Raw genomic sequence first — 23,485 nt, forward strand, 5'->3', positions numbered from 1 at the left:
CTTGTTGGAAAGCTTCGATGGGACCAAAGATCCCCTCGATCACCTGGAAACTTTTCAAGCTCTTATGCATTTACACGTTGTGCCAGATGAAATCATGTGCCGAGTTTTTCCCACTACACTTAAGGGATCAGCGAGAGTTTGGTTCAACAAGTTGAAGCCAGGAACCATCAACACCTTCGAAGAATTGAGTAAGCAGTTTGTGAGCCACTTCATTGCAGGTCAGAGGCATAGGAGGCCGGCTACCTACCTGTTTACCGTGGAGCAACAAAAGGAAGAGTCGATTCGAGAATACATCACCCGATTCAATGCAGAGATGTTGCAGGTAGAAGAGGCGGACGACAAGGTAGCTTTGACCGCTTTCATAGGAGGACTCCAAACCTCCAGATTCTTGTTCTCCTTATCAAAAGAACCTCCCACCAGCATGATAGAGTTGCTAGTCAGAGCGCAAAAACACATCAACGCTGAAGACACCATGAGTGCACGGAAGGAAGGAGAGGACAAGAAGAGGTCAGCCTCTCTCACCAGGGATGAAAATAATACCAAATATAAGAAATCGTTCTTCAGCCAGAGTGACAGCACATATCATGAGAATGACTCAGATGAGTATACCGACTAGAAATTGTCTCGCGGCTGGAATTAGCCTTATCAAGTCATTCACAATAAAGACTGGGGGCATCTTAGTTAATCATTTTAAATGGAGGGTAGCTCTATCACGTGTTATTTTGTTTTTAATAATGATGGTCTTTAATAAAATTCCTTTTAGTTTATATGTACAGTATCCCCATACTATAAGGGATAGTAAATGAGTGTCCTGTATTACAAGGACCCGGGCTGAATGAATCTCGTAATCCGTATCCCCGTACTATAAGGGATAGTAAATGAGTGTCCTCTATTTCAAGGACCCGGGGGCTGAATGAATCCCGTAATCCATATCCCCGTACTATAAGGGGATAGTAAATGAGTGTCTGTATTACAAGGACCCGGGCTGAATAAATCCCGTAATCCGTATCCCCGTACTAAAAGGGGATAGTAAATGAGTGTCTTGTATTACAGGGACCCAAGCTGAATGAATCCCGTAATCCGTATCCCCGTACTATAAGGGAATAGTAAATGAGTGTCCTGTATTACAAGGACCCGGGTTGAATGAATCCCGTCATCCATATTCCTGGACTATAGGGGATAAGTATCTTGTATTATCAGGACCCGGGTTGAATGAATCCCGTAATCCATACCCCTGTAATATAAGGATAATAAATGAATGTCCTGTACTACAAGGACCTGGGTTGGATGAATCCCATAATTAATATCCCCTTACAATAAAGGATAGTAAATAAAAATCCTTTATTAAAGAGGTGAGCTGAGTAAAACTCGTAAAGTTCAATTCCCTTACTAAAGGGACGAGCTGAGTAAAATTCGTAAAGTTTAATTCCTTTATTAAGGAGTGAAACTCGTATAATTTATTCCCTTATAAAAAGGAAAAGTACTGTTCCCTCGGGTGAAAAAAAAAAAAAAAAAAAAAATCCTTGAGTTACTATTCACATGAATAGTGCCCGCGGGAATAGTACCCGCGGGTACTGTTCACCGGGGTTGAAAAAAAAAAAAAAAAATTATTATTACTATTCTTGAACAGTACCCGCGGGTACTGTTCATGCACAGTACCCGAGGGTTGTTCCCTCGGGTGCCAAAAAAAAGTTTATGCACAGTACCCGAGGGTACTATTCCCTCGGGTGCAAAAAAAAAAAACTTGAGTTACTATTCACATGAATAGTGCCCGCCGGAATAGTACCCACGGGTACTGTTCACAGGAGTATTAAAAAAAAAATTTTCCTAAGTTACTATTTACGTGAATAGTACCCGCGGATACACTTCACCGGGGTGAAAAAAAAAAAAAAAAAAAAAAGTATTATTATAATTTATTACATTCCCAAAGCTAGACGTGCAAGCTTGGGAATGGTGGGCAACTGATAGGGAAAAATATAAACCTACCCTACCCTCGATAAGATTGATTAGATTTCATTATCAAGGATAATGAAATCAAATCTGACGTGGTTCAACAAGTAAGAATAATCCTACTATAACTAGAGGAGGTCAAAAGGATTAAATCATATCCCGACAAATCTGGTAATAAATCTCCTATGATTTCGCACAAGCGGAAGATAAGGTCAACCATCGATATCAACGGAATGATTTTGATTCCAATCGACAACCATAAATAGGGCATCAGGCCATTAAAGAAGTGACGACGTAAAAAACTATTATTAATCCCTGCCTTCTTTTTAGACCTCCATGACTAATTTGATCGTCGGAGAGCTCTTGGCAGGCACCACACCGGTGCCGTCAAGGTTCATCGATCTTCTCATATCTTCCTTGCAGGAAAACGGTATCGTATCGGATTGCGTGAATTTCAGCCTCAACAGTTATGGTTAGTAGTAATGGGCCAACCAATTGGGTCCCGTGGACTACTTAGATAGGAGGTTGGATGTGTATGGATTATTACCCATAGATAGTTGTATATGTATATATATAGATATATATTATATACATATATAAAAAGGAAAGTAATTTATTAATTACTTTTATGGTAACTTGGGTAATAATATTTAATCTGATGTTTATATTTTATATTTAAATAATAAAAATATACGTAGATTTGATACGTGTTATGTTTTAAGTTACTTTATAATATTATGGTAACTTAAGTATTATTGGACAATCCATTAATAAATAATGGAATGTGTATAATTTATTTAATTATAAAGATATACATAAATTATATACGTAACATATTTTACTTACCTTTTTAATATATATAAAAGGGAAATTAATTGATTAATTACTTTTATGGTAACCTGGGTAGTAATATTTTATCTGATGTATATGTTTTATATTTAACTAATAAAAATATACATAGATTTGATAAGTATTATGTTTTAAGTTACTTTATAATATTATGGTAACTTAAGTATTATTGGATAATCCATTAATAAATAATGAAATTTGTATAATTTATTTATTTAATAAAGATATACATAAATTATATATGTAACGTATTTTACTTACCTTTTTTATGTTTTAATATTTATTTTTTTTAAGTTGACTTGAATTAGGAAAAGGGTTAGGATTATTTTATTAAGTTTATAAATATATAGCTACGTGATATATTCTAGAGAGAGAAAAAGTTAGAGAATGAAGGAGGAAAAGGAAGGAAGGAGGAGAAAATCCCTGTAGAGAGAAGATCAAGGAAGAAGAAGTTTAACTTTCGATCCGAAAGTTTAAGACAAGTTCTTCTTCTATCTCTTTCCCTTTGATTCGTGTTTTTGTACATGCCTAGGAAATTCCAGGATTTATTAAACACATAAAATTAAATAATTATGCATGTTTAATTGGATTAGAATATAAATTTTATGAATTTGGTTCATATCTGTTCTTGTGTTATGAATTGATAAATGTATGATTTTGATTTGATTTCTGGTGTGAATTTTTACATGTTTAAATTATGTATTTTTCATATCTGTGGAATGATGGAACATAGAAACATGCTTAGGATTCTTGAACATTAAATAGGAACTAGGTTTGGGTTTAAATAAATTTAAATAGACTCAATCATAATGATGCTTGCTATTAGAATATTTTAAACAAACGAATGGATTTAATCTTTTAAAATGTTTTAGCAATTGAGATTAAATGTGTAGGATGAATTGGATATGGAGAATGCTTATTTGACGGTATAATAAAATATCATCATGTATATGATTCAGTTTGTATAGGACATATGATATAGGAAGCTTAAATAAATAATAAGTTGTTCATATTTTGTGATAACTTGATATCATATTATCATAGTTATTTCTGGATTGTTTGATGTATTTCCTTAATCGTTATATCAATTGTTGGATTGTGTGGTTTAATGCACCGGTATGGGACGGTGGCATTCTAGGGACGGATTAACTTATCAGTTAAGTCCTACCTATTTTATATAAGGGAATGGATTAACTAAAATGTTAAGTCCTACTTATATTCAAGTCAGGTCAACTGAATAAGTTGAATGACTTATGAAGGATTAATTTATTATATAAGGGAATGGATTAACTAAAATGTTAAGTCCTACTTATATTCAAGTCAGGTCAGCTGAATAAGTTGAATGACTTATGCAGGATTAATTTATACTGAATAGAATGGTTACTAGATTATATATATATAAGTATGGTGCCATGATATAAGCTTGAGTCTCAGGATCAGTGGTTAGGGCACGTATATCGCCAGGGATGTGTAGCTAGATATAGTGTAGTTGTGTACCCTGGTAGGTCTAGGTACTCATGCCCACTATATGTGCGTTTTGCATGTTGCCTACTATTCAGGTTGAGACAATCCTATAGTCTAGTAAGGTTCCTTTAGTGTATGTATATATATATATATATATATATATATATACGGACTACTAGTTACTGTTGGATTGACTAGGATGTATACGTGTATCGGATCTCTGCTTGGACTGTAGTAGAGTAGAACTTGTTTGTGGGCCTGACCCACCATTATTTTTCAGGTGTTCGTCAGAAGTAGAGGTTGTTCGTGCTGAGCGGGGATCAATCTACTTCATTCTTCCGATGCTACATAGGAGTTCTTTTATGATTCAGTTTCCTGATTCAGATAGTTCTTGTTATCATTTGTTTAGTTTGGATTTTCTAGGGGTCCACACAGTATGGATTCCTGAGTTGTATTTTGGAGAATCAGTTATATCAGAAGAATTTATTAATTAATGGAAATATATTCTGAGGTTTATTATTAGATTATCATTTTAGTTTCTTATCAGCATTTTATTTATTCTTCTTTATTCTTTTGTACTCTGTGTTTGTTTATTGCCGATTTTGTTTTTGATATCCTCGGGTATTCGGGTGTGGGTCTGGCCAACCCGCATTCGGGAATCTGGGGGTATCACAATTATTGTTGCAGAACAAACAGATGAGGGTTAATGACCAGAACTCACAGAGCATAGTTCACCGCGGATTCCAACTCCTTCACCTGGACGTAGAAGGACCTTATGTCCTCATGTACCGAATCGGCGATATATGAATTATATGTTGCTCACAGACGATAATGAGCCTGAATGTTATGATGAAGCTTGTCAGGTTAAAGATGTTAGCAAGTGGGAGCTTGCAATAGAAGATGAGATAGAATCTCTTATCTCTAACAAAACATGCCATAAAAAGAGGCTTTTGAAATCAATTTCTCCGGAATCTGATGGGAGATTTAAGTGATAAATATTGTGATCACAATTTTAACCCTACAAATTATAAAATATTTCCCAAATTAACCTTCTTTCTCCATTTTATTATTGATAGAAGGAAGCTGTGTCTTCTGATGATGACGACCTAGCTGCCAGAGGAGACTTTCACCAGAAGGCTGTTCTTCCTTTTCACCGTAGTTTCGCCAATGGTGGTTGCTCTTCCTTCTCACCATAGTTTTGCCGGAGCAGCCCACAAATTCAAAGATTTCCGTGAATGCGTAAAAAATATGTGGTTAGGGTTTTGATGACATTGGGGGAGAGGCACGCAAAGAATACCCTTTCGTATTATCCTTCCATTTCATATATTAATTTGAATGATTGCTAAATTTGATGGCATTAAGAGTGTAAGAAAAAGATAAAATTGAGTGTTGGTAAGTTGAGGAATCCTATTTGGATCAATGTTTCTATATGTTTATCTCTTATCTCTAGAATTTCTTGGGATCAAGGTCTCTTATGGTCATCTCTAGAATGAAGAATTTCTGTATGCTTTTTAGTTGAAGATTTTAGGACTGTCATTCTTAATAATCACAATTTTAAAGGGTTTCTAATTCTCTAAATTTAGCTTGTAAAACTCTGATTAATTTTCCAAATCGGCAAGTTCTTAACATCTTTCATTGCTCTCTGAAAACTGAAAAAAAAAAAAAAATAAATAAAAAATAAATTCCAGGAAATTCTCTACATTGTTCCTAATTTCCATATGTAAGCATGCATGTATGTATAGCTTGTGTGTATTCCTTTATTTTGCAATTAAACTACAATTTTATATGTCTTTTGAAATGATAAAACTGGTGGTAGATTCAATAATTTGTGTCAAAATAATGTACATAAATATTAGTATGTCAAGATATTAGTATAAAATTGTAGATCATTTTACAGTTACCAATACTATTCAAAAGTTAAATTAACTTAGGTTAACCAAACACCTTTTTATTGAAGCTTAATTCCTCCTCCTTTGATTTCCTCCTTCTTTTTATTGAAACTTAATTCCTCCTCCTTTGATCTCCTCCTTCCTTGTAGATGATGTTGCCTTTAGAATCACCCATATGTCTCGATAAAAAATCTTGGTGGCTAAACTTGTGGGAAGGGAAAGTATTTGATTTTACACACTAATAGTATCCCAAAGACTTGCTAACAAAGCAATGCTAATGATCGTCCTTCAAACAACTGCCATTTTATGGTCGCTATTGCTATTGGTTACTTTTAAGTTCATTAATTACTTAAAAACCTGTCTTTTTAAGACAAAAATACCCTTTTTTAAGTCTTTATTCTACCTCCTCTCATTATTTATATGATATTTGTTACTTCATTTTTTTTATTTTTTTTTTAAGGTTGAATCTCTGTTTTTTTTTTGGCAACTAATTAATAAAGACTCTTTTGTATATAGTATATTGATTCTGGCCAACCTTACTCTATAAGTATGTATTCAGGCTGGCAACTAATTAATAAAGACTCTTTTGTATATAGTATATTGATTCTGGCCAACCTTACTCTATAAGTATGTATTCAGGCCAATCTATATATATATATATATATATATATATATATATATACACACGCTTTAAATATGGATCTTTAATATTTTAAATTTAATTGAATGTAAAATTATGGAATTGAGTTTTGGTTAATTAATAAAATTGTGGAAATGAATTTTACTTAATCTGTGGGAGGTTTTCACGAAAAATATAAAAATTAAAATTACTTTAGAGATAAGGAATGTTTGATAAGCGAAGCGATAAATATCATTATAAAAAGTTACCTGATTATTTGTATATATAGATACACGCATAAGCATGGCTCTCCTTCTAATATTGATATGGACTAATAATAACATAACATATGTAAAAATAAAAAATAAATAAATGACGTGTAAAAAAATTAAAAAATTGAACCTGAATCATTCGGATCTTTTCACGAGTTATCCAAAAAGGAAAAGGATTTTCTCTCATACCTGGTAGCGGGCTCTCTCTCTCTCTTTAACTCACGATTCATTCTCTCTTCCCACCAAATCCCCATTAATATCCACCATCTCTCCAATTCTGAAACCCTAATATTAATCCTCTCTACCTCCACCACTTTCATTGCTTGCCACCTCCTCCACTCCCAAACTCTAATATTTTACATCCAATCTTTAGAGATGATTCAAGCCGCCACATTTGTTGTCTACCATCTCTATTGCAACCCCATTCCCAGAATGCCTCAAGAGGCCGACTAATTAATAAATATGCATAACTTTAGTGGCATCCAAAATTTAGAGATTTATCACCACCTGTTGCAATCTGAAGCCAATTTGATTTCCATAAAACTCCATTGATAATTGGAGTCTTACAATTGTGGTTAATTTACCATGTTTGGACTAATTGTTTAGCTTCTCTGTAACAGATTAGAATATATATGAATATGAATATGAAAGGTTTTCAATAGAAAATCTCAAACGCATGAAGGAAAAAATATATATATAAAATCTTTCCTTTTGGATGATCCGCAGAAAGATCCAAATAATTTTTATTAATTATTTTAATTTTTTTTTGACACATGTTATATTTTTATTAGTTCAGATCAGTATCAGAAGTACATTCCTACTTATGCAGAGACAAGCATTGTTCTATATAATATACATATGCATGTGTGCACATGTGAATTCAGGAAAGAGAATAAAGTTTTAGAAGGATATTTTTGTCTTCAAAAATGCATGTTTTTAGAACAATACATGCATAATTATCTTTCATCACATACATTTTTTAAGACAAAAATATCCTTGCTATTACATGTGATGAACAATAAATGCATGTGATGCATTTTAATATATATATATATATATATATATATATATATATATATATATAAAGAAACTTTTGTAAATTAAGAATAATTGGAAGAAGTTATTTTTTATTTAAATTGTTTTATTAAACATTCAATACAAATAATTTACCAAAAACAAAATAGAAAAACATTCAATACAAACAATGAAAGATAAGTCTTGCTGTGCGTTTGAATGATCATTCATTAATTTGTCATACTCACTCTACTACAAAGATGAATAAATTCCTCCACCACTCCATCTATCTCTTCCTCTCCATTCAATCTTGTATTCTCACTCATTTCTCTTGCTTTACTCCTTATATTTTCTCCATTTTTCTCCACAGCCACTCTTCTAATTACCTTTGCTATCTCCTCCCTTTCAAGCCTTCCATTACTACTCTCTCTTTTGACCTCCACACCCACACCAATCTCCTCCGCAAGTCTAGCATTAAATGGCTGGTCAATATACATAGGCATAGCTATGATTGGAACACCAAACATCATGCTCTCCATAACAGAACTGGATCCACAGTGACTCACACAAACCCTCCAGTGCATGGATGACCTAGAATCTTTGCCTGTGGAGCCCAACGCTCAACAACCATTCCAATCTCTTCTACACTCTGAAGATAGCCCTCAGGCAGTGCCTCTTCAACCCTAATTTTCTCTCCCCTATAGGAAACCTAACAGCCCATATGAAATTAACCTTGCTAAGCTCTAATCCATGAGCCAACTCTTCCATGTCCTCCCTAGACAGGAGGAACTCACTCCCTAAACAAACAAAAACTGTAGAAGACTGATCCTTCTTGTCAAGCCACTGCATGATCTCTGTACACTCATCTTCAATATTGGCAGGATCCTAAATAAGTTGACCTACAGACACCATCTTTTTGTTAGCCAAAGCTGAGAAATAATCCATATATTTCCTCTCTGTGTCTGTAGATATAGTCTTGATCAACACGACGTTACAATATTGCTCGAGGCCTTGGAGGAAGCGTTCTCCGTCTGTGACTTCATTGACAGAAGCATCAATCAAGCCGCGAACCATAACGTGCTCCGGCTCGCCAATATAAATGGCTGGAAATGGGAATTGGAGACTAGGATTCTTGAGTGTATGGATGATATAAGACATGAAGGCAGTTCTGAAGATTAGGAATTGAACGGATGGAATGTTGTGGGAAGAAGCTATGGATGCCGCCCATGGCTGGTTGTAGTCATAAATGAGCATAAAACCCTAATTTATACTGTAATTAAAATCCTAGTTAGATGTATTTACCTAATTACCCTATTCACCATTAAATACTTAACAAATAATCTAATTGAACAAAATAATAATTAGTAAACCCAATTAAACCCAAATAAGACACACATAAAATAAGACACATATAGAATAATTAAACCAATTACACTTAAACCATTAATGCCAATTAAATAATTAAAACACTAACAAGTAATTCCAATCAAATAACTAAACCAATTACACTTAAACCATTAATGCCACTTAAATAATTAAAACACTAACAAGTAATTCCAATCAAATAACTAAAAATAAATATCATTTAAATAAATTAAATCACCACAAAAGAAATAAATTAAATCACCACAAAAGAAAACAATTAAGCACCTAATAAAAAAAATAATGACACATAATCAAATAAAATGTACTTAAATAATAAATTAAATACGATTAAATACCAGAAATATCCTTTTTAAAATTAGGGGTATTACATTCTTCCCCCCTAACAAAAGGAATTCCGTCCTCGGAATTCACTCTTACCTTCTTCCAATATTTCAGGAAACCGTGAGCGAATGACATCCTCTCGTTCCCAAGTGGACTCAGACTCATTGTGATGACTCCACTGAACACGAACCAAATGAATAACCTTATTACGAAGAATCTGATCTCGTCGGTCGATAATACGACACGGTGGCTCTAAATAAGTTGCATCCGGCTGCAACGCAATCTCTCCAACATCGATATGCTGATACCGATCCTCATCTCGAAGAAATTTCCGCAACATGGAAACATGAAACACGTTGTGGACGCGATCCAAAGTATCCGGAAGTGCCAACCGATAAGCAACAGCTCCAATGCGATCTGTAATCATGAATGGACCAACAAATCGCGGTGACAACTTCCCTTTCTTCCCAGCGCATAACACCCTTCATAGGAGACACTTTGAGTAGAACCTGATCTCCAACTTGAAACTCCAAAGCCCGAGTACGACAATCAGCATAGCTCTTCTGCCTACTTTGGGCAGTACGCATGCGATCTCGAATAAGAGCAATCTTTTCAGAGGTATCCTTGATGAACTCAGGACCTAAGAATCGATTCTCTCCAACCTCCATCCAACAAACAGGTGACCGACACGGTCGACCGTATTTCATCCATGCTCTCTCACCAGCTTTCTCTCTCCCTTAGTGAATATATAGTGGAAAAAGTCGTTTTTAATATATAGTGGGCAAAGTTCATTTTATTATTATTAAAAAAAAAAATTAATAATAATAAAATGAACTTTGCCCACTTTATATTTCTCCACTAGGGTTACATGTGCAGTGACGACATTGATGGAACTAATTAACAACTAGAAGTTGGTACTTTTGTCTTTACAATTATGGGGACCAAAAATTGAAGAGCGTTCAAAATTAAATGACTTTGCACTATGGAATCAATTTTTAGAAGTTTTTTCGGAAAATTCAATTTTTAGAAGTTGGTAGCTCCACTTTTTGTAGCGATAAAGAAGCAACTGCTAAGATATGGTAAGTCATTTCACACTCTAACCTAACTTCTGGTTGTGGATATTGTCATGTTGCGAACATGAAATGAATTGAGTTTGATTAGAGATTTAATTTAAGTAGAAATTTTTTTAATTGGGTCTTCAGCAATTTAAAATTGAGTTCAACATGGAGCTGGGGACATAACCTTGTGAAATATAAATTTGTAATTTGGCAAAATTCATTAACAAAATAAATCCGACCGAATTGTAGATTTTTTGTTCGATTTGTCAAGATTCAAGTTCGGAAGCGGAATTGAAAAAGTGATTGTATTCATAATTCGATACACTCTAAGATGATGAGAACAATGCATTATGAAGTTAAGTGAGTGTGTGAGGATATTTGCATGGATTCAAAATTAGGCTTTTTAGGAAAATTTTCTAAGTGTTTCATTCTGCTTAACTTAAACCGGTTCAACCTTCTTTGAACTGGTTCAACTTTTAAGGCATCATATCAAAGTTCAAGTCTAGCCAACTTGAACCGATTCAATTTTCTCTGAATTGGTTCAACTTAATTTCAAATGTGTTTTTCAAGGATCAACTTCTGGACAACTTGAACCGGTTCAACTTTCTCTGAACTGATTCAACTTTCCAATATGTTTTTCAAAGATCAATTTCTAGCCAACTTGAACCGATTCAAGTTTTAAAGTTTCGCAAAGATTCACTTCTGGCCAACTTGAACCGGTTTAACTTTTTGCAGACCTTTTTGATAACTCTTTTCATGGTCTGATTTGACTTCCTATGTTGGATAGACTTCTTCTATAATGATCATGCACGAAATTGACTAGCTTGTTAATTTCCAAGTATTTTTGGGTCTTCCAAAATTTTATATAATATCTCTTTTACTAAAAAATTGTTAGGGTTTTTGGAAAGTAATTTTTCAACTAGTTTTGATAAAGCTTTTTGAGAGATATTTTTCATAAAATCAATTTGATTTTTTTTTTAATTTTATTTTTAGAGTACACACATAAATACAAAAGTGATTTAGAGGTGTTGTTCTCTATTTAATCAAAATTTGAGCATAATTAAAGATTCAGAAATTCGAAAAGTATAGTCTTATCTATCTTTACATAAAATTCAGATTTGAAGAAGATCACACTTTGAAGGGGTCAAGGCATTTGCAGAGCGTTGTTGATCTACCAACAATCCTTTTACAAGGTTCAAGACATAAGTCTAAAGTCGAGAGCTATTGGACGGGAGGTCGCAAAGCCAAGGCTATGCAGCAAGTTGGGTCTTGGCAGAGTGAAGGGGTGTGAGCCTGAGTCAAAATTCGGTATACTTTGTTTCATACATAGTGGATTGTTTTACGCTTGAGATAGCGAAAACAACCTCGAGGTTTGTCAATTAGTTTTCTTGCTAAAAATTCAAATGTCATATCTTAATCTTTACTTTTCTGTATTTATTTTTGTAATTGTGGATGTTTAATTATTTAATCATATTTTTGGGTAAATTAATCAATCACAAAAAGTGAGCAAGTTGACCTAATCACCTCATCTAAATCATTTAGAGAGTTAACTTAATCAACCTCTAATTTAATCTGAATCTCGTTTAGCAATTTAAACTTTCTCCTAGGTAAACTTGAATTCTCAGACCTTTTATTTTAAAAAGTGAAAAAATACCATCGCGATACAAGCCCTTTGGTACGGTTGACTTTTTTTTTTTTGAATGGCATAGATAAGATATTGATTTTGTCCTAAGATCCAAGTCAAGTGCCAATTTGTACACAATATTTTACTATTAAGGTGTACAATATGTCCTAAGATCCAACTCAAGTCCCAATTTGTACACAATATTTTACTACTAAGGTATAAAATATATCTTACAACAACTTCAAGACCTCGTGGCAAAACCACCTCCTCCTAGAATTAATATTCAAATGGTCTTGTACGGGTCTCATAAGAAAGTAGCCTGCCATATTTGAAGTTACTCTTTTCAAAGGTTTTTTTTTATTTTTATTTATTTTTATTTTTTTTTTTGATAAGTATACTCTTTTCAAAGGGTTTGGGAGACCAAAGTTGAGCTTATAAATTGAGTTTATCCAAGTAATTTTTTTCACAAAGAGTCATATGTAAATAACGTCAAGGTTGGGGAGACCAAAGTTGAGCGTATAAATTGAGTTTATCCAAGTAATTTTTTTCACAAATAGTCATACGTAAATAACGTCAATAACACAAACTTACTAATCAGCATTATTTTAGATGGTATGATTTTTTTTCTTTGAAAAAAAAAAAAAAAAAAAAAAAAAAGAAAGAAAGAGAATTTAAGCCAATTTAGAGACAATATTATGTGAGTAGGCACTTTACCTTAACTTTAAATAAAATAAAATAAAAATAAATAAATAAAAACTTGAAACTTCATTCTCTTTTTTAGGAAGGGAAAATGACACTGATACTTATGTTTTTTTTTTTTTTTTTTTTTTTCAGTTAAATATTTTTCATAGTGAAGAATTCAGTGAAAAAGACTGAATAATTGTTATTTATTTTTCTAACGTTAACTTGAATATATTCTTTCACCCTGTAAGCCTACAAATGGATGGTTATGACTTGTGAGCCTTAAATCTATGGGGACATTAATATATATGTCTTTTTTTAAGTCGATGATACAGGAAGAGTTACACTTGATACAGATCTAATACTATATAGCAAATGTTATCTTAACATTTAAATTAATATCATTATAATATACTATCATGCTCGACAACTATTTTAATATTATAAAAAAAAAAAAACATGGGCACCAAAAAATAAATATTATTATACAGAGAGCTTTGTCAGGATGTGCTAATCAACTCTGGTTATATATTTTACTTAAAATACAAGTGGCTCTTTTACAATATTTAAAAGTCCAAATCATGGATTTGTTTAAATTGAGATTAATCATAATTTTATAGGGCAATTATTTTGCAGTGAAGTCAACATTAGATGCTTTAGCACTTTCCAAATTTGTGTTTCATAATATTGCAAAAGAACTGCTTTCCTAAAAGCTAAATTTTTTATTTTATTTTATTTAAAAGTCCAAATCATGGATTTGTTTAAATTGAGATTAATTATAATTTTATAGGGCAATTATTTTGCAGTGAAGTCAACATTAGATGCTATAGCACTTTCCAAATTTGTGTTTCATAATATTGCAAAAGAACTGCTTTCCTAAAAGCTAAATTTTTTATTTTATTTTATTTTTTTTTTTTTTTTCACACTCTCCAGGACTAAAATTTTGTTATATATCACCCAATAATCTAGTATTAGTCCAGCAAAAAAAAAAAATTATAAATGATATTAGCCCACGCCAAAATTAGCCTACCCAACTAGAAATTCTACATCCGCCCCGATAATATGGATTCTAGGGATCATCTTTTTTGGTGGTGGTCCTATGGAAAGGGTGTGTGGAAGTGGATCTCTAAATTCTGCAACTGTGCTGATCTCTTGCAAATCCAACATTTTTTTCTGATATGGTGATTTGGTTCATTGCACAAATCCAGCTGCAAACAATGAAAAGTAAATTGCTGAGAAGTATATTCACTAGTGGGTTTGTGGAGTATTTGGAATGAAAGAAATAATAGGCTTCAGTGTGGAGTATCTACACCTTCAAATCAGCTGGCTATGACTGCAAATTCTCCTCTATTAATATATATAATTCCCATGTATTACAATTAAAACAATAAGATAGAACCAATTGAATGGGATGAGAGGAAATAAGAAATAACGATATAATGATGCATTCAATCCAGTGAACATAATTGAATTGATTTATATGGTAGACTTATATATATATATATATATATATATATATGGAATAATTGTGAAAAAAAAAAAATGGAATAATTATTTATGGTACTGTATAGAGTTGAACAGTCCCAAACCCAAGTCCATATTTAATACAATATTTGACTGCCCTCTTGCCTTTTAAAGTCCAACACAGAATATTGGGTCCGCACCCCATTGGACCCAACGTTCACAACTAAAATCAATCACATGGCTACTCGGCCCATAAAGTTGTACGAGTGCCCTTCATCGGTTCAAAACTCTCACCTACACCAAAAAGTGTGACACGGCTGCATCCATCATGTTTCAGCAACCCACCAGACCCTTTACTACCAAATTCCTTAAAAATGCTGACTTGTCCAAGTGTCCTAAAAATTACCCGTCCAGTCACCTGTAATTATTGGTTATAAGGGTTGAATATCATTACTCATCTTTATGAACATACTAATTCTGAAATATGTAATGTTTTATGACATTTTTTGAGTCATGGTCGTGGACAGGGATGGATGTAGGAGTAGATTTTGGTGGGCTTGAGCCTTCAAATTTTTTTTTTAACTATACTAATTTTAGTCCAGTTAAAAAAAAAAAAAAAATTTATTAATAGAATTAATCCATCTAATTAAGCCCGAGTCAACTTAGTCACCATGTTAAAATAATAAGCTCAAGGCCAGCCATAGCCCAAGACGACAAAGATAGTCGCCTAAGGCCTCAAAATTTATAGGCCCATGGATGATAGGTCACCAAAAAACAAATTATTTTTAAGGCAAATCATTTCAGCCTCCCCCAATCACTTCCATCTCCATTCTCGTTCTCGACTTTGAACCCTCTCTCTCTCCAACTGCAAACTACAAAATCTACAACAATAAGAAGTTCAATATTTTAGTTTATCTATATGTCTACAAGAATCAGAAGTTCAAAACCCATATATTTCAGTTTATCTATTTGGTTGCAAGAATCAAAAGTTCAAAACCCATTTCAAAAATATGAAACAATTATTTCAATGATAAATTATATAAATTTCTCACCGATAGAATGCAAAAACAATTATTTTAGCCTCCCTAATGGCCTCCATCTCAAAATTTATAAGCCCATTGATGATAGTGGTTAGAGAGGAGAAGATAAAGTATTTTTGACCAGAACAATCCAACTACTCTAATATTATTCTTAATGAGGCAATTTATTATAATTTATTGCTAAGTAAAAGATATTTTAAGAAAATAACAAATTCTATTTAACCATGCTTTTAACTTTGCAAAAGCATTCCAAGGAAATATAAACAGTGGTAACATTTTGAACTAATAAAAATTAAACATTTAAGTCTGAGGATCCGACTCATAATCCTTTTAAAGTCAATCTTAACCGTCCACACCAATTAAGAAAACACAACCAGATAGATCCAACCGTATACTATTTTCTAAAAGCACACGGATTGCCCCGATTCACTAGGGCAAATCATTTCAGCCTCCCCCAATCGCCTCCATCTCTATTCTCGTTCTCAACTCTGAACTGCAACCCCCACCCCCTGGCGCCCCTACTCTCTCTCTCTCTGCAACTGCAAACTACAAAATCTACAAGAATCAGAAGTTCAAAACCCATATATTTCACTTTATCTATCTGTCTGTAAGAATCAAAAGTTCAAAACCTATTACCTATTTCAAAACCCATATCGGCGTATCATTTCAGATTGTTCAAAAAATCAAAACCCATATCTTTCAGTTTCCATCGCCCGCTGTTCCAGTTTGGGTTCGCCGTTCGCAAGCTTCAGCAGCTGCCTCTCAACTCTCAAGCTTGCCCCCTCCCTCTCTGCAACTGCTAACTTGTATGTATGGGTTTTGTTTTAAATTTTTTTTCTAAATGAACTAATCAAGGTCTGTAATTCTTGTTTTGCAAACTAAATCTTGGTGAAATTTTTTATGATTTTTTTTAAATAATTTTATTTTTTTTTACAATAGAAAGTAAAAAAATTTGCATTGCATTTTGAGGTAATCATTGCATTGAATTTTGAGGTAATCATTGTAATCTACATTTTATTTCAGCAAAACAATATTTTATTTATTTATTTATTTCAATAACTTCTATTTTTTTTTTTTTTTTGGTCAATTTTGTCTTACAAGAAAATTTGAATCTGGGAATGAAAAAGGAAAAAAAAAAAAGAAAAAAAAGAATCTGAATTGGATTAGAAATCTGTAGAGATTGAGTCTGAAACAAATTTTATCAACATGCCAAGCTTTTTGAAGATTAAAATCTTTTCAGAACTTAAAAAAAAAAAATCATAACAAGAACTTTGACAAGCAAAAGTACTTAACATAGGGTAAAGCTCTAAAGTTACTTCTTGAAAATTAAAAAACTAACAAAAAGCATGCTTTTGAGTGAATTCCGTAGTGTGTTGGAAGGGGCTTGCCATGAACTACCTCACACGCTGCTTCCATTGGTAGATTCTCAAATAGGATTAGTAAATTGGTCAAAAGAAGAGATAGTGTACTGAGTGGTGAATTGTTCATAAATAAATTGGTAATTTTTCTTATTAATTACCCAAAAAGGATTTTCTATGCCTTAATCAGTCAATTGTCTATAGAAACATTGTTAGTTAACTAAAATTGAATTAAACAACAGTTGATTTTGGTTGATATATTTTGATTTAGCCCATTGAGAAATCCTGGATATTTTGTTTCACATAGAAATACAATCTGTATAATGCACGAAGGATATATTCAAATCTTTCTGGATATTGATTTGTTAATTTTGAAGATTATTCCTAAACTGATGCATTGTATTTTATTATTGGATTAATTTAACATAAGAGCTGAATATAACATGTGCTAATCACATTTTTCCGTAATTACACCTCTTTCTACGGATAGGTGTCCAACATTTTGACTGATAGTTGGTTTGGGTTGGGTTGGTTTGGGTTGATACATAATGCAGATAGTACTTAGATGGTGGTGTTCTAATTGTTATGAGTAAGATTGTGAAACCTCTTTCTCACAACTTGAGTGTTTTCTTATTTTTAGGGTTAGCATCGGCCTTAACATTTAGCAAGAATAAGGTTCAAAAAACATGCCTCCTCAGTCATCAGGTAACAAACTCTTACTTTTTCTAAAATTTTAATTGGCATTTTTAGCTATTGGTTATGTTTATATATTCATGTTTTACATATTGATTTTTTGTTTTTTTTTTGTTTCTACATACATATATATATGTAATATTGTTATGATGTGATGTGATGAACAATTTATTAATGGGAATTAAAGACTTGAAAGTTCAGTTTTCAATTTCAGAATATATGTTTTACAAGTTTATTAACGCTTTTGAAAACTTTTCCTCTTTTGTCCTAATAATGTAGGTCTCTTTTTTGAAAGAAGAGAGTTGATGGGAATGGGTGGAGTTGGCAAAAAGAAAATACGTATGTTTTTTTGCCTAGCTAATTGAATTATATAAATCCCCTTACTGTAGCAGTGATGTTGGTTTTAAAATGACCAATTATGATAGGAAGTCTCTTTTCAATTTATCTTAATCAAATGTATATTTATGCAAAAGGATTACATGATTCTAGATGATGATTCTAGATGAGAATGTTAATGTCAACGTTATGAGGATGTTGATGTCAACGTTGGCTCTAGTGATGACAACTGATGATGTTGATAATATGTTGATGCACTCAAATTAAGTCACAACACTTAGAATTGAAGGAAATTTAGAGTTGCAGTCATACTATTGAGCATAGTGTCTAATTCTTTTAGTTACAAGAATCTTTGGTCACTTCATGCGATTTTTCAGTTCTTGAAATTCTGAAACAATGGTGTGTAATATAATTCATTTACTTAGGCTCTCTTCTTTTTCATCTCTTTAAACCCTAATTTTATCTGTGAAAAAGAAAAAAAAAAAAAAAAAAAAAAGACTACAATTTTAATTTAACTTTATCATTTTGCCTTGACAGAGCTTCTGAAATGTTGAAGCTGAAATAACAAAGAAGAGAGAGTCCACCAATAAGAATTACCCAACTTAGGCCAAAATAAGCTCTTTGAGCGTCTTGACTAATATTGGCATGGGAGACTTCTATAGATATGGACTTGTAGAGGGAGAGATATATGGTTGGGGGCACAAAAGTGTATGACAACTGTGAACCAACGATAGGGTTGTGAGCTTTTGGCTTGTTTCATACATTGGATCTAGTACAACAATGAAATGGAAAGCTCTGCTGCACTTAAAGTTACAAACAAAAACAATAATTAATATTATATTTTATAACTTTACTAATCTAATATGATACTACGTATATCTTACATATATACATACATATATATATGTGTGTGTTTGTAACTTTATACTTAGACTTGGATATATTTTGATTTAGCCCACCCCATTGAGAAATCCGGGATCCGCCCTTGAAGTTCACTCAAATGACCTTGTAAAATTATAATTATACAGCAATAAGAAAAATATACTAGTGCCGTTTTAAGGTGTTAGCTGAAGACAAATATGAAAACCCACATGATATCTAACATCCGTCATGTGTCAGTCATTCCCTTGAGCAGCAATCTCGGATGTAAAACTAGTAAGTTGGAGGAGGTGGGCAGCCCACGTGGTGATGGAGGCAATGATGAAAGCGGTGGTGGCGGTCGTCGTGGTGGACATAAGGATGTCGAGGGTGAGTAGGGGTGATGATCAACGGGATGGTGAATCGATGATTGAGGTCATCACACATGAAGTTATGCCTATGATCCCGAAGAAAAGTATTTGTGTAGATGAAAATGGTGAGTTTAACTGCTGATTCTTATGTTTGCTTGGCAAGAAATGTAGGAAATTATTTTTAATTCCATTTTTTTTGTTCCAATTTGTCATTAGGTGGCAACGAGGAAGTATTAATTGAATTTGATGAATTTTTTCCTGTCGAAATTATCCCGGTAAAGAATTTTTTTCGGTAAGTTAATTTTGCTCCTGGTGCGAGAAATTTTGACTGATTCAAATATTTATTTGTTGTTTTATTTATATTTTTTCTTTGTTTTAGTATTAAAAAAACTGATAAGCGCATAAACTTGTTATTTTATACTTAATAATAAATAATTAATTAATATATATATTTTTTATTAGATAAATGTTCTTATCCCTGCTTTTCACGTTTTATAGGGGCTGATTTCGGAATAAGAAGAAAAGAGACAAAAATAGCAAAAATTAGCTTTTCCATCAAAGTCAAATTCAAAATTAGCTTTTTCTATCAAAGGTCAAGCCAAATTGGAAAGCACATCAAGTCAAAGATATTAAGCCAAATTGTACAGCAGCAAGATTTTAGGAAGATTTTATTTTATTTTCACTTCTGTAATTAGAATTTTTCCCTCTTAATCGTTGCATTCTAAATTCTATAAATAGGGAAATATGTAGACATATGTAGAGGAGATTTGATGTACATTGTTAGTGAGATGAAATAATAAAAATGATAATTTTTGTCTTCAATTTCTTTTGTGCATTTTTAATTTTATGTTTTATTTTCTTTTAAGTACTAGCTTAAACACCCCTTCTCATGGGAGTGATGAAGCCACCATGGCTGAATTATAAGTAAATTTAGTTTATTTCTTTTATGAAATTTTTTCTTAAAAACATTAATTTTATTCTTCTATTTTGATATTTTTATGTGAAGAAAATAGAGGAAGGATTTTTTGTGTCTGTCAAGTAATGGTAATACGAAGAATACCTACTTCTATTTGCATTTTTTCTAGCAAAGCTAAAACAGATTAAATAAAAAGTGTTCTATCATATATGCAACTGTTATATAATGTCATATTTTTCTTCATCTTTCTAAGTTATAATTGGACTGGTGAAGCGATTTGCTTAGAAAAAAAAAATCATATACTGGATTATTTCCTTTGAGATATTTTTCCAATTATTTGATCAGAAATTATTTAGTCTTATTTATTTATTTAGTTTTTAGTTTATTATTAAAAAATCATCAAATTGTTTTAAAATTTCTTTCTCCATCCCAAAAAAAAATTTCAGTTTTGAATCTATATTCGAAATTTAACTTGAGAGTGGTTCGACCCTGCTTATTCTATACCATTTTTAGTTTAGTCTATGCAGATTTTTCTTTATTTTTGCACGAAGTGTAGAGAAGCGACGACAATATTCGTAAATCTACACTTGTTAGAAACACCACAGGGCTTTTTCAAATAAATTTTCTCATGAAAATGGCTCATATCCCACTGAACTTAAAAATAGATGGGATGTGCTTTATGGTAAGAAATTCATTACATTGATCTTGTTAGTTATTTGTTTTATGTGTTAGTTAATTTTCATGACATTGCTTGTGATAATAGATGTCGACCATGAGTGTAGGCAAGTGAAAGTGATTCTTCTTCCACAGAGATCAACTGTAAGCTCATTATCTCTGAATTACCTTCATTTGATTAGTAAAAAAAAAAAAGATGTTTGTTATTGGAATTGTCTCATGCGCTGAAGGTGGGGGGTTCGGCTTCTAGGAGAAAGAAGAAGAAATAGCAAGCCTATATATGATGTGTAAGATATATTCGAAGGTCACTAAATCATATTCATTGTTCAATATATTTAATTATTACTCTTTGGTCAAAAAATGCAAATGGGCTAAAGCTTGTATATGTTTTTTTGTTACAGGTCAGTTGACCAATATCTGGTGGAGGTTGCGGATTGTTGAAATAGGTATGTATATTTTATATTTTTATAGATTGCATTGAATACTTTTGATACCTGTCATCATAAGTTTTAGATGTATTATTTCAAATGTGTGGCTTGATTTCCAAAAGCATATTTTTTCCATTCAAGCATGTCATAGGCAGATAAGCCTACACCCCTGAGCTCTTGAGCAAGATGCCTCTCACCTGTCTCGGGCATTGGGTCTTCCCATGGTCGAGAGGGGCTGAACTGGAGGTGGCAAGTGTGACCTTAATTATACAGGTTAGTTGTTTGATTCACATGTTAGGAATGCAATGAAGGTAAGGGATGATATGGTATCGAGGGTGTTCAAGCCTAATTCAGTTTCTTTTAATTCACTTATTCAAGGTTTCTACAAGGCTAATAAGATGGATCAAGCCCAGCATCTTTTGGAAGAGATGCTATCGATGGAGTTAATATAGTTTTCTAGATAATAGAGTCTGTCGCATTGTCAATAGATGCAATGGTTTCATCAAGCACTATTATTTTCAAGTCTGAAATGTTAAATCATTACTTGACTGAACAGGAAGTTCAGCTTAGGCGTAGTCTTATGCCAGTTTGTTAAATCAAGTCTGAAATGTGTAATAAGGATGTCAGAAATCCTTGAATTCCTTATCGGAGCTTTCTCTCGCTCTCAGACTCTACTTTCTAATCGTACCAACCGTTTTGAGGCTAGCAGGAAGCCATTTCCCTCGAGGACACCTCATCAAGATCATGTGAAATGAAAGAATTCTTGCTCCCAAATAAATGTTAATTTTTCTCTCTCTCTCTCTCTCTCTCTTATATGCTCCCTCTTACACATTCTCTCTCCCCTTCCCCATCTCACAAATGGATTAAATCTATTTTGCTGATTTTTTATTTGACATTGATTAGTTCAGATGGAGTTTTCACTTACTTTGCAAATCGTAGCTTCTATCCCTCTCTCTTGTTTTCCTTCTCTTCTATTTTCTCTTTAGCTTTCTTTTTCCCACTACAGACCCCCTTTCTTTATACAGCCTATTCTTTTTTCTTTTTCTTTTTTTCCTTTTCTGTTCTAAACAGAGCTCAAATCCTTTTATCAAGAAAACCCTAATGCTCCCAACTTCTCCCTTTTTCTGATTTTATTCCCTCGCCCTCTCTCTCCCCCTTTCCTTCTCTTTTCTCCTCAAAGCACGCACTTATCTTCTCTCTCTCTCTCTCTTTTTTTTTTTTCCTTATATGTTCCCACTAACAGATTATCTCTCCCTTCCCCCATCTCACAAATGGATTAAATCTATTTTGCTGATTTTGTTTAACTTTTGCATTTTGACTTGCTGTATTTGTTGTTGCATTTGGTCCCTTAAATAGATTATGAATTTATTTTTTTGGTCAATGTCATTGGCATGCATTTGGAATATTTATTGTTGTAGTTTGTTAATGACATGTAAACTTTTTGTTTCACATTCAAACAAGTATATATATATATATATATATATATATATATATATATATATATGTTTGGTGTTAAATGTCATTGGTGAATGGAATTTGGGAATTTGCTCTTTTTCTTTCCTAGTCCATTTGTGACCAGGTTCAGTATTCGTTAATTGGGCTGGCAAGTGGGCAAACTTGGGTGGGTTTGGCAAGTCGAAAATGGATTGCAAACCCAATCCAACACAGAACATTGTAGTCATACATTGACAAGATTTTTCCATTCCTGTAGAAGACTCAAAACATGTAATCTGTGGCTATCACCGTCTCTCACCATTACCACAATTCACAAACACACACACTCAAGTGTGCTTTGTTTGATATTTTCCTCTATGATTGATTAAATAAGTAGAACTAATTAGGAAGAGAAATCAGAGAATAGAATAAGAGGAAGAGGAGAAAGGGAGAAGAATAAATTAGGCAAAGAGAAGGAGAGAACCTCAATATCACTCTATCACACTTGAAACTTCAGTATTCATCTAAAAAAAAAAAACCTTGAAACTCAGTGATACAAACATGCCCTACCCAAAAAGTCCACACTTGAAACTTCAGTATTCACCAATAAATAAATAAATAAAAGAAAAAAAAAACTTGAAACTTCAGTGATACATACATGCCCTATTTATAGGCACCCAAAAAGTTAAATCCTTAGTAAATAAGCGAACACACAAAATACCAAAATAAATGTTGCTGCCTTGTAGTTGTCGCCGCCCAAATTATGTGTAGTTATCCCGCCTAGC

At 32.8% G+C, this 23,485-nt stretch overlaps 1 long non-coding RNA gene and 1 pseudogene across 5 annotated transcripts; one reads left to right on the top strand and one right to left on the bottom strand.

Annotated features, from left to right (window-relative positions):
* Positions 1–8,287: 8,287 nt before the first annotated feature.
* Positions 8,288–9,304, bottom strand: LOC132314268 (UDP-glucosyltransferase 29-like; annotated as a pseudogene).
* A 6,747-nt stretch (positions 9,305–16,051) lies between these two features.
* Positions 16,052–22,723, top strand: LOC132311863 (uncharacterized). Of its 5 annotated transcripts, XR_009483133.1 has the most exons (7): positions 16,052–16,437; positions 17,630–17,694; positions 17,962–19,372; positions 19,464–19,539; positions 20,927–20,982; positions 21,069–21,125; positions 21,240–22,722. It is a non-coding gene; the product is annotated as an uncharacterized LOC132311863 (long non-coding RNA). The 5 variants fall into 5 exon arrangements; XR_009483132.1 differs by having other exon boundaries at positions 20,927–21,125; positions 21,240–22,723; XR_009483130.1 differs by lacking the exons at positions 20,927–20,982; positions 21,069–21,125; positions 21,240–22,722 and adding an exon at positions 19,746–20,069 and having other exon boundaries at positions 16,053–16,437; positions 17,962–18,285; positions 18,317–19,372.
* The last annotated feature ends 762 nt before the right edge of the window (positions 22,724–23,485 follow it).

The sequence above is a fragment of the Cornus florida genome, unplaced genomic scaffold (assembly GCF_030987335.1).
Source record: "Cornus florida cultivar Cherokee Brave unplaced genomic scaffold, ASM3098733v1 CherokeeBrave_3.0.0_Hap2_Chr06, whole genome shotgun sequence".
Lineage (NCBI taxonomy): Eukaryota > Viridiplantae > Streptophyta > Magnoliopsida > Cornales > Cornaceae > Cornus > Cornus florida.